The sequence below is a fragment of the Tigriopus californicus genome, chromosome 2, assembly GCF_007210705.1.
Source record: "Tigriopus californicus strain San Diego chromosome 2, Tcal_SD_v2.1, whole genome shotgun sequence".
In the NCBI taxonomy this organism is placed as follows: Eukaryota; Metazoa; Arthropoda; class Copepoda; order Harpacticoida; family Harpacticidae; genus Tigriopus; species Tigriopus californicus.
The window spans coordinates 14,077,229-14,082,727 of record NC_081441.1 but is presented as its reverse complement, the minus strand read 5'-3'; positions in this window follow the sequence as shown (position 1 = coordinate 14,082,727).

Below are 5,499 nucleotides of genomic sequence, written 5' to 3'. Positions count from 1 at the left end.
GGAGTAAAGAGCCAGCTTGGTGAAGAGGGACCAACTAGCTCAGTTGTGATACCAAGTGATGGCACGCACATTCCCTCCCTACTCTGGTTTATGTCTATTTTAGCAATTACTATAAAGCCAGCTTCTTAGCCCTATCTTACTCAGCTTGGTAGCCTATTTATATGCGCAGTCAAAATTTTAAGTAATAATTTCCAGTGCCAAGGTAAGCAGTACTGCAAACAACGGTCTACTCTTAAACTGAAATTTTGCAAAGGACAAACCAAAGATTTTAGAGCTAAATTTCTTGCTATGAACATAAGTTAGAGAGCAACTTTTCCCCGTCTATACCATCATGCACCCAATCTAGGGAGAGTTGCAGTTCGTGAGTGAGAGCAAATCATTTCATTGGTTAAACATGGAGTTCTCTAGACATGGAAGTGAGCAGTGCCCAGAGGGCAGACAACGAAAAGGCAATGTGCACTAGCTCTTCAGCAGGTCAAAAACCGTGTGAGATTTGCTAAAACCTTGGTATTCAGATCAATAACGTTTATCACTAATGTTATTTTCATAACCTTGTCTGGTGATATGTTGTTATCAAACTGGGTGCATACTCTAAAAAGTACCCAGAAATGTACAATAGCCAATGAACTACACTATTTTAATGTTTAATTCCTCCCTTCTTACCACCATTCTATTTATGCTATTTATGGTGATTGCTTGAACCAAAATCTAGTTGATTTTGGCAGGTATACAGGGTGGACGGGATAAAGTGTTACAAACAAAAGCATGTATTGCCGCTTTGAAAAGTGCTCCAGATATACCAGATTCTAGATTTAGGCTCTTCGATTAACACTTTTTCAATATACTAAAGATTAGTCAAATTAGTTGCTCTTGACCAAAAATATTTACAGAAAACACCCACTGTCAGCCTCACTGCTGGCACGCTCTGTACTGTCCCTAGAAATGACTTGCTAACCTTGGCTTCCGTCCTTTGAAAGTTGTTGTTCAACAAGTGTCGCAATGGTTTCAATGCAAAGCAAATGCTGTTGGCAATTTGGACACCAATTTTGAAAGTAAATGGTTCAGCCATATAGTCATAGTGCCAAAGCAAATTCTGTAACACCTTATAAAATCCACCCTGTACACGCTTTCAGCCATTAAAAATATAATCTAAAAAGTGTCGTGGTATATAGTTTGTATGGGCTTAAAAACAAAGAGTCCTTTTGAACAATGAGATAAAAGTGTCTGTTGAGAAGTTTTTTGTTACAAAGCTCTTGCACAAAACTGTGTTGACAGAAATATATCTGATGCATTTAAAAAGAGGTTACTCAATGGGCTTTTTCAAAAGCATTTCATGTTCAACTCCCTGCGTGCCCACTCATATGTGAATAATCTCAACTTGTTCAGCCTGCTCAACCTCTTTCTTAGTTTTAATGAATCCACATCAAGCTCCCTAAGTTGCTTGCATTCACAAGTCTTGATGACAGGGCTTTAGTCTTAGGATGGCCAAGTCCTGGGAAATAAGGATGGGCGGTCTCTGGGCTGCAAAAAGTAAGGCTGCTTGGGTCACAGTTGGGGTCACTTTGTCACCAATGTAGGATCATTCATCGCTTTCTCTTCAGCTTTGAGTCCTATCTGGATCTTGTGATACTATGTTTTTAAACATAAAACAGACAATCAGAGGATATTGGATTTGATGTCGTCAATGGCTCTAATCCAGTGTGAGGGAACGGGTCAGGTGGGCCAACTTCTTGAAATGGTTTGACAAAATGGTAGTGAGGTCAACCCAAAGGCGGGTCATTGAGTAGTACTCACACACAATGATTTATAGAGGGATTTCACTTCAGATTTCATAGGACCAGAGCACGGTCGCTTCAAATTTAGCCCTTTCAATGTCTTGCAGCTGTTGATTTTTAGGGTGGCTATGTGTCCAGGGTAGAGTCGTCCTTGGTTAAACCTACAAATCATGTACCAACATTGCAAAAAAAGGATTTATCGTAATTCATCCAAATTACTGTTCAACAGTTTACTCGTCGCCTCTTTTCAAGTATGAACCTGATGAACCTTCACATTTATCTCTTTTGGTACCAACTTCTTCGTTGTCCTGGTCACTAGGGATGGGATCAAATAAATTTTCAAAATCAGGATTGGTAGAAAGCTAGGAAAGTCATAGGACCAGCCGTTTCCAACGAAGCGTATAAGTTTAGTTTTGAGCAAAAAGACAACCCTGGTTGGATCGAAGAAAAACCAGGGGTAGTAACTAACTAACTAACTAACTAACTAACGGGTTTCATATTTTCATAGGCTTCAAACAGGGAACATTCAACGGCTTGACAACTTTGGTCTAATACTGCTTTTTCCATCATGACTTTAGTGACATTGTTTCAAGCCTTCAACAATAATTACTCCATCCAGGGTCCTAATCTTGATTCCTCAATGCATTATGATGTACTGATGTGAAGCAAGCACCAACAGGGCAAGTAGTCCGGTGCTTAACTTGCCCAAGTGGGAACTTGCCCAAACTTGGGTTTGTACACAAACACTTGAGGGGAAAATGGTGTGGCCAAACTTACACAAGAAATTTTATACCAAGGCAAATCAAATCAGCTTATACAAGAAAAGCAATAATGTGCACCAACATTGACGCAGCAACGTGGCTTTGGTTCAATGACTGGTTTGTTTCTGGCAATCTGACTTTAGCTATGAACAAAAATATTCCTCATTTTGCGGTTTTCCTGAGCCGACCATCTGGGCTCCCTACGTTAGCAGCGGATCTCTGCTTGGGTTAAGCTAGAGACTAAAGTTAGTCTCTAGGTTAAGCTTGCCCAAGTCCTAGGACTTGCTGGTAAAGAAGTAGAACTTGAGTGTCTGTGATGACTTGCTACTTGCCCTTTTCCCATCAGTATTATGATGCAATGTATTTGGAACAATTATGCCAAGATCAAATGCCAATGGTAATTATTGAGAAATGTCAACATGAAGTCTTCAAATGGGACGCGTTAGGGCTGCTTGAAGGATTTTTTTTAGGGAAGTATGGTTTTGATGGGGGAAAATCATAAAATATTGGTCATCTAATTCTTAAGAAAAGTAACGAGTAACGCCATTACATTTTTTCTCAAGTAATGGTTGCGTAACGAATTACTCTTTTTGACCAAAATAATTGGAACTTATTCGTTGCTTTTATGGAGGAACTACAAGGTGTGCCACTTAAAATCAGGCAAAGCTTTAAATGTTAATAACTTATCCGATTTTGAATTTAGCGCTAAATTGAAGACGCCATTTGATTTGTCATTGGTTTGTTTACATTTTCTCAAAAAAATGTTTTGGAAGGTGCTAAAGGACGAAAATGGCTCTTGATAAGGCTATTAGGAGGAAGATCATTTGCCTTCATAATCAAGGATTGTCTGAGAGGGACATAGCTTCGAGGTTGCTAGAGGCCAAATCCATTGTTCATGACACAGTTTCTCGATACAAAAAGACCGGGACAGTTGAGATCAAGCCTTGCAAACCCAGATTTCGACCTGTGCGAACCAGGCAGCTTGTTAACAAGGTCAGAAACAAATTAATCCGGAATCCTCACAGAAGCCTTGGGGATATGTCCAAAGAGTATGAGATCCCTAAAACCACTCTAAGAAGGGTATTAAAATTCGACCTCAAGAAGACATGCTTCAAATTCACTTGCAGGCAAGTGCTCTCCGAGGCCACTGTGGCCAAGAGGTTGCAACAAGGCCGCATTATTAGAGATAAGATTGCCTGTGCTCCACACCCTGCCACAATTTGGAGTGATGAAAAGATTTTAAAAGTCCAAAGAGCTTGGAACCGTCAAAATGACAGATTTTATGCCTGCAACCTTGAGAACATTCCCCTCTACAATAGATCAGTCTTTATTCGCCAGCATCCAGCCCATGTGATGGTTTGGGCAGGGGTCTCTGATGATGGCCGCAAGACTCCTCTTGTGGTCAACCCTGAGGGTACCAAGGTCAACTCAGATGCTTACATCAATCTTTTGGAAGAGGAGTTGATCCCTTGGATTCAACAACAGTATTGGGAGCATGGATATGCTTTTATGCAAGATGTGGCTCCAGCCCACACCTCCAAGAAGACTCAAGGCTGGTGCAAGGCCAATTTGATGGATTTTTGGGACAAGAATACTTGGCCACCTTCCTCTCCAGACTTAAACCCTATGGATTTTTCCATTTAGGCAATTTTAGAGAAGGTGAGGGGTAAAAATTACCCAAATGTCACAGCCTTAATCACAGCCTTAAAGGCTGCATGGGATGAAATCTCCGAAGATTTGGTGCAGAGAATTTGCCTGTCAGCCGTATAACGCTTTAAGACTGTGGTGAAGAAAAAAGGCAGATATGTTGAATGAAACCTAAACACTATTTTTTAATCATGAAATTTTACAAACGTTTGATTACATCGATTTTTGTCTGTGATTGATGAACTTTTCACAATTTGCAATTTTACGTGCCCGAATTTAAGTGCCACACCCTGTAGAGGGCTAGTCATTCTGAGATTTTTTGGCTCCCTCGCGGCTGTCTGGTGTGTGCGATGGGGATCGGCTTTGAGCACATTTAGTTACGTGATTCTCAAAATCAAGTTCCGAATTCAGGGAGCCTGTGAGTTGATAGCTCGTTAGTCTGGTTTGGTTGAAATTGAATAACGCAAGAGAAGCCAATTAGCCGGACACCCTCCTGCCCAACTACCAAAATGTGTTCATAGCAAAGTCTCAAGTGTTTTGGTTGGAGTGACTTTTCGCTGACAAGCCCTCAAGGAGGAACGACTAATGCCTTGGTCAAGATTACTTATCAAATGAAATATTGGGAGAGACCATGGACAACGGTACACTGGACCAGGGACTCTCTATCAAGGAAACGCCGCGCTAAATAGGACATGCTCACGGGGGTCCTTGTTTACCCCTTTGCACTTGAGCGCCCCTTTTTGACTAACGTAGGGATATGTCGAAGTTTTGGCTATGACATGAGTCAATAACAATAGCGTCGAAATAAGCGGAGCTGCTACACACACGAAAAAGGATAGAGTTCAAAGAGATAAAAAGGTAAAACTTTAAGCTCGCTTTGAGACAGAAGTTCAATTGTTGGTTGAAAAAGCGGTGGCATTTTTACGTTTGACACATCCCTACATATCCGAAAGATGGCGCTAGGGCGCAAAGGGGTGCAAAAAACCAAACAAACTGAGGCTGCGATCGTATCCTATTGGGCACCCCCAACTAAGGCCAACAATGAAATGTACTGTATTGCTTTTGTACGCACTTCTTGAGAAATTCAAAAAAAATTCGATGCTCCTTAATATATTATATCTTACATGACTTATTTCTGATGTCCTGACAGTTTAGTAATTTTTCTAGCTTTTGACGAGGGGCCGGAATCCCCTCCACACTTTCTACTGTGATGAACATTGTTGTTGATGTTGGTGGCAAGGTTTTTAGAAGCTAGATTGAAGCATTTTCCCAAATATCTGGCACAAACTTATGAAAGGAATGTCCATAATCACAAT